The following is a 13,496-nucleotide window of genomic DNA, read 5'->3' as shown; positions in this document are numbered from 1 at the left end:
TGAAAATGTCCGTCAAATGACAATGAACAGTAGAAAGGTCTTTGTCGAAAATTAGTGAACCAGAAAGCAGTTCCTTAATAAGTTTTGGACCTGGTGAAAAATTGCCAATATTTCATTCATCTGTTTTTGTATCCGCTCTACGTCGCGATGCAAAAACTCCCTAACTCGACACCAAAAAAGAGACCTCTAAAACTCATGTCCAGAATCAGCCAAGATTATGAAGTTTATGCACCGTGACGCGGAACAGATCCAGGAACATGACATTGTATTGCCAAATGCCCTTCCTGACAAAGAACAAAAAAGTACTTGTCGAAAACTGGTGAATCAAAACAGCAGTTTCGTCCTGGACTCTGGACGAACGACAAATTTGCAACGTTTTGTCAGCTCCCAAACTTAGGATGAATTCCTGTTCAGGTTCACTAATTTTCGTCAAAGGCCTCCCAGCTGTTTATTGTCAGTTGACAGACATCTTCAATATATTTACTTTGTTCTTGAATTTGTCCTGCGTCGCGTTGCGAATACTCGCCAAATGAGACAAGATCCGAGACACACAATCACTTTCTTGATAAATATTGATTTATCACAAACCTTTACATGTCTCAAAACACACAACAATGACTTGGGATAGAAATTTTGAACAGTTCAGATGCAAACAGATCCGTTTAGGAAAAGTGCAATACCATATTTTTATAGATTTAATTAATTCAAATCAAATTACATATTCACAGTCTTATAATTATACAATTTTTTAATCCTTTGGTCGCTATTCAATTCTATTTAAATCAAATTTTAATCTTTATCACTTTTTAAATTGTATTTATTTATGTATATTGTAATTATGTACATTCACATTTTTCTATTTTGAATAGCTTAATTTTAAGACTTTTGATAAATGTATTTATTTATGTTTTAAGCTTACCATAACGTCTTCCATGTACTTGTATATAATTAGCTTGTTTCCTTATATTGATGTTGCCCATTCATTTGGTGAACTTTATATATTTTTATTGTGAACATGAATAAATTCAGTCTTATGGCTGTATATCATGTATTGAATTTTATTGCTGAATAAACCCTTTATTGAATTGAATTGAATATAAGCGTGGGGGTATAGCAGAGGGATTGTCAAAATTTAGCTTCTTTCCTCTGTCTGCCGGCGAGATCAATATATCGCCTGAGACTGAGACGAGAGACGAGAAACGAGGGACACGTTCACTGACTGGTTTTGCAGTGGTGTTTTATTCAGATGGCAATGCAGTGAACATAATTGCAATTGAATTGCAATTATTATTATAAATTTTGGCAATTTTCTTCACATTTGGTAACGTTAATGCAAGAAGGGAGGAATCAGGGGGTATACATTTGCATTTGATTGCAAGCCGTACACTTTGGGGGGTTCAAGCTCTGGCGTTCGGATGCATTGGGACAAAAAGGGCAATGAAGAAAAAAAGGGGAAATGGAATCACTAAAACATTATAATACTTTCTAAATAATATGTTAAAATCTTTCCAAAAAAAGAGACTATCTATGGTAATAATATCACATTTTTGGCCTGAGCAACTCGCTCGCTAACATTTTTTTCAGAACTTGAAATCGCTCTACCTGCCATACCTGACCTCCTCTATTTTTTTTTCTTTGTTCATTACGCTTCTGGGATCAGAATTTGTAGAGAAATCATTTGAATAAATCATCCGTATGGGGAGACACAGAGCCGCGCTATATTGAACAAAATAAGCAATTATCAATTTCTTGCACGCGCCAGCTCTTCAATAAATTACCATTGTTACTGGCGTGCTTTTATGGTTCCATGTGAATTTTTACAACAGGCTTTGTTTGAAATGACAGCTGTGATCATGAAATAGAAAAGAAACAGAAAAGGACTATAATAGTAAATGGTGTGTATGGTTATACCAGTGGTGTAATGAGCAAAACATTTTGAGGGGGCTATTATTGAATATCGGGCAAAATCTGTTAAAATTTCGAAATACAAAAAAAATTGTGAGAGATTTTGAGATAATATTCAGAAAATAATATAATATTACACTCTTTCTTTTTCTGTTCTTTTTTTTTCTTGCTCGTAAAAAAATGGGTGGGCCCCCAAGCCCCCCCCCCCCCCCCCCATCTGTATGCCACTGATTATGTTAGTGAATGTGTCTGCTTTTGGAAAGTGAAGTTAAGTTGTTCATGTTGGAGGATTATGACATTATATTTTTTTTTAAATAATACATTTTGATATAAGGGTTGGAAAAGGAAGGATGATTATAAATAGGGATATTCCTATAAAACATAATTATGAAACACATCTTTTTGCTCGGACATAAGAATAACTACAGGCATTTATTACTTTTGAAACAGTCCATGTCCTGTTAGCATGGGTAGGGCTGTTCAAATGATATCTTGTTTGTAATGAAAATTTACAAGATGAATACCCTCGGTGAGGTGTATCGCTAGGAAGCTTTCACTCTGCCACACAGGACAGATTCAAGAACATATTAAGGCCACCGCACACCTTACGACTGTTCGCGATCCGATTTTAGAACAAATCGCATTTTGCTCATTTTCTGAAAATGTGAATGGAACATATTATTTTATTTGAGGTTAAAATTAATTGATAAAAATACTAATATAACCATTTTGAAAGTTTGCAAGCCTTTATGTTGGAGTAAAGGCCAAATTAGTTTCAAATCGTAGCCAATCGTACGACTGCTATGACGTCATTACGACTAGATATTAAATTTGTTTTTATTCTAAGAAGGATGATAGCATAGTCACAGATTTGAACATAGTATTCGTACGATGATTTCGAACATTACGCAGTAAGATATTCCAAGTCTCAATATTAGCATAAAATTCTATACTACGTTTTGTTCCAAAATTGAGTCGCAGACCATTCGTAAGGTGTGCGGTCGCCTTAAGATGTGTAGAAAATACCCGGTAAATGACAATGAACAGCTGGGAGGTCTTTGTCGATAATTGGTGAACCGGGGGAGGGCTTCGTCAACATTTTCGCCGACAAGTTTTCAGCTCTGACAACTTTACTTGATTATGATTGGCTGAGAGGCACCATTACCATGTCGGATAAAACGTCTGACAAGTCCTTTCATAAAACGCTCCTTAGAACAGAGAGTTTCGTCCTGGGATTAGGAGCTGACGAACCATTGCAAATAAGTAGTGTCGTTTAATAGGGGTTTTCCGCAGCACGACCCACGACGAATCCAAGAACATAGAAAATTATTGTCAAATGCCCTTCAAACTGCTGTTTCGATTAACTAATTTTCGACAAACACGTATTGATTGTTCATTGTCATGAAGGGCATTTGACAAAATATTTTCTATGTTCTCGAATCAGTCGTGGGCATATACTACTGGTACGACATCGTGAGTCACCCCATTCAAACACTTTCAATCAATAATTGAAATAAAAAGAATTTTATTTAAACAAGGTTATCAATTGCTAATATTTAATGCATGACTCATCCCCATTTTATGTTATTGATAGCTACCAATCGCATTTGATATCCTTCAAATATTTCGATTATCATGATTGTAAATGATGGGGACAGGGAGACGTTGTTCATTGAATGTTGGCGCGGGAAACCCGTAAATACTTTTGGACTTTGATATTTGTAATGAGTCATGTTTGAAAAATAGAGTGAATAAGATATTATACTTTGGATATTTCAAATGAGTCATGATCGTTATAAGAAATAAATAAGAAAATCAAAAGATAGCCATGGTAGATGCTACGTGTCTTTTTGTGAACTCAAAATTGTTATTTCATCTCGTCCACGTTATTGTGATGACAGCTGTTTGGGGGCATACAGTTTATTACTTTAACTTTGTTGAGGTGACTTCCTCACCATCAATAAGTTTATTTGGATAAAAACAGGACATTAAAAAAGAGTAATGCAAAAATAATCCACTAAAATCGGATGTATAATATGAAAGTTAAGACAAATCACAGTTGTTGCTTGTCGCCTACATAGCAGAGCGAGACCAGAGGCGCCGCTTTTCCGACGGCGGCGACGGCAGCGTCGTCAACATTGAAATCTTAACCAAGGTTAAGTTTTTGAAATGTCATCATAATGTTAAAAAGTATATGAACCTAGTTCATGAAACTTGGACATAAGGGTAATCAAGTATTACTAAACATCCTGCCAGAGTTTCATGTCACATGACCAAGGTCAAAGGTTATTTAGGGTCAATGAACTTAGACCATGTTGGGGGAGTCAATATCGAAATCTTAACCAAGGTTAAGATTTTGAAATGTTGTCATAACTTCAAAAGTGTCTGAACCTAGTTCATAAAACTTAGACATAAGGGTAATAGTGTATCACTGAAGTTCCTGCATGAGTTTCAGGTCACATGATTAAGGTCAAAGGTCACTTAGGGTCAACTTTTGCCATTTTGGGTTATTTGAGGAATTGCCATCATAACTTAAAATTTTTATAAATCTAGGTCTTGAAACTTGGACATAAGAGCAACCATGTATCCCTGAATATCATGTGCGAGTTCCAGATCACATGACCAAGGTCAACGGTCACTTAGGGTCATCGAACTTTGGCCATATTGGGGGTATTTGAGGAATTGTCATCATAACTTAAATTTTATGGATCTAGTTCATGAAACATGGACATAACAGCAGCAATGTATCCCTGAATACCCTTTGTGTGTTTCAGGAACATGGCCAAGATCAAAGGTCATTTAAAGGTCAATGATTAAATCTGGCCGTGTTGGGAGTATGCGTTGAATTGGTATCATACATGTAACTTGAGAAGTTTATGGATCTAGCTCATGAAACATCGACATAAGGGTAATCAAGTATGGTTGTTTTGCACATGTCTTATGTCACATGATCATGGTCAAAGGTCATTTTGGGTCAACGGACATAATATTTTATTATCAAATTAGTGTTTTCTTCTGTGAATAATTATTCATTAGCTGTTTTCAAAGGAAGCACTGCTGCTATATCGAATTGCGTAATGCAGGCGAGACTGCCATGGGCGTTCCTCTTGTTTAAGTTGTATGCACAACACGGACAAATTAAGGGAACTTGCCTGATGATGTACAATGACGATGATTGTAATTCATGTTAGAGTCACACATTCAAAAGAAACCGATTCCAAACCGATCGATGGTATGTCAATGGTAAAAACGTTATAGCTGTTGTCGGTCTCGAGTCGGTATAACCGGTGTAACATTAGAGAAGCCGGAGTTAACGGATAAGCATGTTTAATTATGTTAACGGGCCACAGCACATCTTACGACTGGTCCACGGTCCTATTTGGAGCAAATCGCATTTTTTTCTAATTTTTCTGAAAATGTGAATGAAAATTATCTTTTTACTGGGAGATTCAAATTTTTAAACTGAAAGAAAACTGAGAGAATAATTTTGAATGATTGCAAGCCTTTATTTTGGAGTAAAAGATAGATTAATTTCAAATCGTAGCCGATCGTACGATTGCTATGACGTCATTACGACTAGATATTAATTCGCTTTTATTCTAATAAGGATGATAGTCACAAAATTGAACATCTATTCGTACGATGATTACAAACATTACCGGCAAGACATTCCAAGTCTCAATATCATATTCTACTACGTTTTATTCCGTAATAGGATCGCAGACCAATCGTAAAGTGTGCGGTGGCCTTCCATTAAGGAGGAAAAACCTCAAAGCACACCTGAAATGACAAAACGAAAAAAAATTTCCACAATATCAATGACGTGACAAAAAAGATTGCTTTAAACCCAATTCTTTTAAGGTTGTACGAAAATTTAATACTTATATGATGGTTGCGTGGATTGAATTGACTGCGGTATGTAAATGACGTGACAAAAAAGATTGCTTTAAACCCAATTCTTTTAAGGTTGTACGAAAATTTAATACTTATATGATTTAATACTTATATTATTTGCTGACGATACAAACTTGTTTTTCTCTCATTCAAATCCAAACACCCTTGTTGAAATTGTGAATACTGAACTAAAAAACATTACTCAGTGGATTCGAGCAAATAGATTATCTCTAAATTTAGAAAAGACCAAATATATCCTTTTTAGTAATTCAATTGATGCCTTACCAGCTGATATAGTTTTTGATGACACTCCCTTAGAAAAGGTATTATATTCTAAGTTTCTTGGTGTAATAATTGACAATAAGCTTTCATGGAAGATTCATATCGATAATATTTCTAAAAAGATTTCACGCAACATAGGTATACTAAATAGACTAAAGATCCAACTTCTACCTTCTGCCTTACTAACATTATATTTTTCTCTAACATTACCGTATTTGAATTACGGCTTACTTGCTTGGGGCAACGCTCACCAAACTATCTTAGACAAACTTTTATTGTTGCAAAAAAGAGCGGTTAGAATTATTAATCAAGTAGATTTTCGTGCTCATACTGATCCATTTTTCTATGATAGTAGTATTCTGAAAGTAAAAGATTTATATCTGCTTCAATTAGGTCAATTTATGTTTAAGTATACTAACGATTTGTTGCCAAATTCTTTCGATAATATGTTTTTAAGAAATCGCGCAATTCATTATTACCCAACGAGACGATCAGAAGAGTTTCATTTGCCTTTGCTTAGAACTCTCTTCGCTAAAAATACGTTTAGGCCTATATATGAAGGTCCAAACCTCTGGAATTCTTTTTCTGATTACTTAAAAAATTATCCTTCTTTATATGTATTTAAAAAAAGATTGAAATTATCGTTACTCTTAAAATACAAAGATTAAGTTATTGTTCCTGCTACGCGCGCACCCATACATTATCTGTCCTGATCATCTGAATGATTTTGCATTATCACTCTTGCTTTCTTTTATTATTTATTCCATACGCGCAGTGTTACCTTATTTAAATATTTAAATTTTAAAATGTTTTATCTGATGCTATGACAATTTTATTTCGACAGTAATTCTTCAGGGTATGAAATATTTAATTTTCGTTTAAGTTTTGTGCTATAATTTTTTGTTCTTGTTATATGTTTGTGTTTTGTAATTTTGTCTGTCCCATATTCTATTTTACATGTCCGTCTTCGCAGGATTATAGTTACTATAGCATAATAATTGCTATTATAAATATTGTCACCGTTATCATTATTATTTTTTTTTCCTTTTCTTACAAAATCAAGTATTTTCCAACCAACAAATTTGTTTTTATTTTTTTTGTTAATGTTGTATAAATAAAAAATGTTATTTCACTGGGTCCTAAGCAATACAAGCTTTGCTTTTAATTTAGGTTCCCCCACTTTTGTTATCTTTTTTGACAAATTATTGTTAATTTTTCGATTTTGTGTAACTATTTCTTGATTGATATGTATTATTGTCATATATGATTTGTTATTGTAAACGAAAGTGGAAAAATAAATTCAAATCAAATCAAATCAAATCAAATGGGATTTCTCAAGTGAGATTATTTTTTATGAACGGGCTCGCGGAATCTTATGAGATAAGTAGGCTGACTGGGTATTCAGTAAGTGTTAAGTCAAAAAAATAAATACACAGCAAAAACTGTGGTGTTAACCGGTGTACATAGAGGACCACACCAGTTATTTTACACCGGTGTTAAATTGGTGGTGTTAGTTTTACACCTACAGGTGTTATTACAACACCTATGGTTGTTACATTTACACTCTTTGGTGTTATGTTCAATCTCTAGGGTGTTATTTTAACACCTCAGGGTGTGGTCCTCTATTAACACCAATTGGTGTCAGTTTTAACACCACAGTTTTTACAGTGTACTAATCCGACAATGGAAAGAGTAATCCCTATACGTCAATCACTTATCAGATTAAACAATAAGAGCTGCGCATAATTGACATCAGATTAATTTTAAAGTATGAGCTGCAAGATGTCATGTATCGCCTGTTGATTGATTGATTGATTTTATTTGTCAGGTAACTATGAACAAGTACAAGAAAATATGAACAGAAGTGTATACCTTGACAGGATTGCCCATGAAAGCCGAGATGGCTTATTTCCAATGGGGTCCTTACATCAGTAATTGAAGACAATGTACATCTATGAAAAAACACCTATAGAAATCTGCAAACTACATCAATTAAGTCTAGACCACTAAATTAACACGATGAATTGTAAAACTTAATCAAAAGACAAAAACAAATAAGTTTGTCATGAAAAACATTTACGCAGTCAACAAAATATGATTAAAATAATTGTAAAACAGGTTGAGTAAACGATCATTATTTCTAAGTTACATATGAGAATTATACTAATAATCAGTTTTTAAGTAGCGCTAAATGCATCGTAACTAATAAAGATTCATGAATCGTAAAACCTAAGATATTAAGTAGAAAAAATAGTATTTTAAAGATTTTAGCATTCAATTCCCCAATTAATTTCTCTTGTTTTCACACGCGTCATAATGTCGTGTGCACCTTTAAATCTGATCGAGGGTGGAATATATTATCAGTTAAAAGATTTTTAAAAAAGACACCTCAATCATCTCGCGCCCCCTCATTTTCGGATTATCCAAGGTTTAAAACCACCCTGTAATGAAATCAGGGAAATATTCAGTCACAGCAAAATTTTCTTACATTCCATAACCATTGCATTGAAGTCATGTGGTCTTTTTATGTTACGTCTTATACAAAAAGCCAGAAGAAGTATAACAGACATAGTTTAAGATATTATACGAGAGACGACAGCGAGCGAGCGTGTAGGAAGGTTTTTTTTACAGTACTAGCGCGAAATTTGCAGTAAGAAAAAAGACAGAGAGAGAGAAAAAAAAACCAAGAAATATAAAAGAAAATGTATAATATATATGTATATCAATCAATAAAAAAAGAGGGAAAGAAAGAAGAAAAGAGACAAGTTTCCTTTTCTTCTTCTATCCTTTCCTTTTCGTTCGTTTGTATTCTTCTCTTTTCGCTTCTTCTGCTTCTCTTTTCCATCTTTTTTTTGTGTCACATCCCACTTGGACGCCCTAATACGCGTAAATATCTTTTTTTAATTAAGCAACACTTCACGGTCTTATTTTAAATCCAATTTCGATAAGACATCCAGCTTAATGATAGGAAATTTCTTGGTATATACAGCCTACTTAGTGGTAGTGGTTTCACGGTACGCCATTGTGTATCGTGAAAAAACCATGGAAACCTTCAGAAGTTATATATTCAGCTTTCTGTTGGGATGGGCTTGACCTTTAAAGAAAAAGTATCAGAATTACATATCATTGCGAGGGTTGTCACTATCAAGTGGCTTAACTCTTAAATCTTCCCACTATACAATATGCGAACTCTACCTATATCTCTATAATGGAACATGCATATCATTTGACTTTGATCCCCTTCGACACTCCCGCTCCCATCTAGAAAATAAGTATAATAATATTATCTCTCCTTTCAAGAGCGTCTGAATTAATCATTAATTAGTTCTCTAACACCTCATTCGATGTGGCGGGGTTATGGAGCAATGCAATACAAACATACGAGTAAAGGAAGTGTGCGGGGGGGGGGTAGGAAATGGAATGATAGGGGGAGTAATATTGCAGAAGGGCAAGGACAGCCCCCCACGTGTCCCATGGGGCATAGGGCAATTTTGCAGAGAAGGGGACCCCTCTTAAATTTGAGCTTTCACGGTTTATCCTGTTCAAGCCTACTGATTTATCTACTACTGTTTATATGTTTTGGTAACTAGTCAAATTAAACAAAAACAAGCAGCCTACTAATTATGCTAATTATGTAAAACATTGAGCAGAAATGAGGGGGGGGGACATGTCCCCTAAAGCCACCCCACCCGTAGATCCCTGTCATGTTGCTAGGCTAGATTAGATGTTAAGAACGAGACTAGACGCTGATCAAAGTGCATCACAATTTACTCAACATGGTGAGTATCATTAATAAAAAAAACTCCCACTGGAATTACATTCGTGAATTGAATTGATATTAATGTACGTGAGTGCATACACCAACCCTGAATGCACTTCAAGATTGCCAGACTTTGTTTGATTTGTTTATACACATGTATAGAGAGGGGGGAATGAATAAAGATAAACCCACACCATTTTTACAATGAAATAAAACGGCGTATATCTATTTATTTATTCATCATTTATTGAAGTAGTTAATGATAAAACATTTGATTATAATTATAGGTGATTAAAAATTCGCATATCTTGAAATATCTCTTGGTAGTTTCCCCCCACCTTTTCATCTACCAAACTGCTTACTCTGTCTTGACCCTTTATAGGACCTATGGTATTGGCAAAAGAGTTTATTGACTTGTATGTCTACTATAATGCTAATATTAGTCAAAATTTTCAAAAAACTGTTTGCCTTCTGCCTTTTGGTAAATAATTTATGCAAACACTTGACTAATAGAGTGGAGTTTATCGTAAATATTCAGTTAGCCAGCGCGGGAAAGAAACTGTGACGTCACAATGCGATCTAGACGATTGAGAACAATATTCAGTTGTGATTTTCGTTTTCTCCAAAATCATTCTAGTACCGGGCCCTGCGAACGATTTTAATAGGGGCTGCCGGGGGCTTATTCAGGAACTGTCTTCAGAAAAAAAGGCTATTGCTCCCACATGACAAAGATTTGGGAGGAATAAACTTGTTTTTGGTCAACCTGATTTCCAGGGGGTGCTGCCAACGATAAATAAAATGAGCAGCACCCCATCACCTCCAGTTCACATGGCCATGTTCTTTCTGTTTACCTACTTATAGAATATTCTGTCTGGGGAAGGGTAGGGGTTCAGGTTGAGTTATCGCACTCCTGTCAGTAGGTGAGCGCGGTCTTGTGTGTCTCCCTCTATTTTGGGCTTTGGAAAGTGGACCTCCCCTCTCAGAGAGCACGGAAGGCCCATAGAGATATATTACTAATTTGCGTTATTATGGAGAGGCCAGAATGGTCTACACCCATTGCTTAAAGGGATGGTCCGGGCTGAAAGTATTTATAGCTTAGTAAATAGAGTAGCATTCACTGAGCAAAATGCCGAAAATTTCATCAAAATCGGATAACAAATAACAAAGTTATTGAATTTTAAACTTTAGCAATATTTTGTAAAAACAATCGTCATGAATATTCATTGGATGGGCTGATGTCACATTCCCACTTGTATTGTTATTTTGTATTTTATTATATGAAATTAGATTAATTCAAATTTTATCCTCCAAGAACTAGAAAAATTGGATTGACAACTGATTTAGTGCATTAAATATTTATTGGTGCAACTTATGTCATTATAAGGGAGACATATTATTCACACAAGTATGGAATAATGAAAAAAATTATGATTTTATATAATAACATAAGAAAACGGAAAGTGGGGATGTGACATCATCAGCCCACCTAATGAATATTCATGACGACTGTTTTCACAAAATATTACTAAACTTTAAACTTCAATAACCTTATTATTTGTTATCCGATTTTGATGAAATTTTCGGCATTTTGCTAATAAAGTGAATTCTACTCTGTATAAAGATATTAATTTTTTCAGCCCGGACCATCCCTTTAAGGATATCCTTAAGACATTTTTCAATGCCTATAATGTTTAATGATTTATTTGGCTATATTATGGTTTTTCATGTGACTCAACCTCTATACCTTACTGGAGACAATATACAGAGATCCAGTGTGTTTTGGTAGAGGTTGAAGAATTCGACCCAAAGATGACTCCAAGATTTTTTCACATTAGGTAATGGTATTGGTTTCTAATCCCCCAAGTTACACGAGCAAGACCATATCTGATATGGTCTTGCTCGTTCATGTCCTCTTCCACCCAGGCATTTCCCCTAGTTATTCTTTATCTACTTGAAAACCGTAAGGGTGATTGCTCCCTGCCCCCCCCCCCCCCTGGCAGACTGAGGGTAAGATCCTTTAACACACACTAAATAGACGAAATACAAATAAAGATATTAATCAAGATTTATAACCAGCAGCTTTATCAACATGAAAACAAATATGACTTGGAAAGGGCTTTGTGTTGCGAGTCTCTATTCAAAGGTGTGTTCACGGTAGTCCAAAATTTCGCTTTAATATGTGTCATTTGTTAAACAATGTTCGCATAAATATAAAGTACGCGAGTTTGAAGAGGGCAAAGGGCATTATTCGAAATTAATCAAAGAGTGTATTCTTCCTTTGCATTTTTGTTTTCAATCAGTAATAGTATTCTGAGTTTTCGAAAATAAAGGGATAGTTTTAAAAACCAGGTAGAATGTTCTATGTTATAGTAATTCAAAAAGAGGGGATTTTTTTCATGAGGTCAGTTTGTACCCGTTTTTTACAAATTATCGGGACAAATCAGATAACATGTTTCTGAAACGTCACGAAATAGGGTTCAAATTCTTGGTTGCTATAGCTTTTATCTAATTTTATGATAGATTTTAAAGATAATATACAAAATATGATATCATTATTTCATCCCCTTGTCTTTCCTTTTTTTTCTCCCTTAATGACAAATTTTTCTGGGGGGGGGGGGTCGGTATCACCGCCCCTCATTAATATTGGGGCCTGCATTGAAATATATCGACACAAGACGATCAACGGAAGAGGCTATTTTTTTATGACAGAGTTTAGATCTAAAATAAACCACCCAAAGTGCTTTTATTTCTTACACGGTGAATACAATCATATCAAAGAAGGTAGATTTCTCGCTGCAGATTCAATTTCATGTTCCTAGAACGGAATGAATGATATTTTAATCATCCCTACCAGCTGAAGCCAAATAATGCGTAACATTAATTTCAGATAAACGTGAGCAAATACCCAGCATTTCGAAGAATGACGATTCCTCGCTGTAGCTAATTCCATGTTGCAATAAAGAATGAATTACATAATCAACAGCGTATATATTATGTGGAGAAAATAAATGGCAAATGTTTTCAATTACCCAGGATGCTTTCCGGCCTTCTTGATTACACATGGAATATGCTTAATTTGCGTGTAATTGAGTTTTGCGATTACTTGATACGATATTGTGTTTGTGATTGAGAAAGGCGATATGAATTACTTTAAATTTAATAGATTACGTCATGACTACATAATGAATATCTTGTCCAGTTCTAAGACAAAATTTCCATGCCTGTATCTCCAGAATACCTTACTTGATTATCAAAGAAAGAAACAAAGAAAGAAAGAAGGAAGGAAGGAAGGAAGGAAGGAAGGGAGGGAGGGAGGGAGGGAGAAAGGAAGGGAGGGAGGAAGGAAGGAAGGAAGGAAGAAAAAAAAATAAAGAAAGAATGGAATGTTTTGAAATTTCCTGCATGTTTCAAAGTCTCTGGCATCGAATATAGAAATGTAAAATTCTGCACGTTCAAATAATTTAGAATTCCATTGAATTGGACATGGGATAACCACCTCAAGCGCTCCCTCTCCGTTAGTATATACATCAGTGCGCCAGGATTTTCTTTATTTTTATTAAATCTTTTAAGTCAATAGTTTGACCAACAAAACGTTAAATGATTGGTTTTGTAAGTGACCAATCTCATTCCTTAATTCTACATTTTCATTTTTTTT

The sequence above is a fragment of the Lytechinus pictus genome, chromosome 8, assembly GCF_037042905.1.
Source record: "Lytechinus pictus isolate F3 Inbred chromosome 8, Lp3.0, whole genome shotgun sequence".
Taxonomy (NCBI): domain Eukaryota; kingdom Metazoa; phylum Echinodermata; class Echinoidea; order Temnopleuroida; family Toxopneustidae; genus Lytechinus; species Lytechinus pictus.
This window is presented reverse-complemented; position numbering follows the sequence as displayed.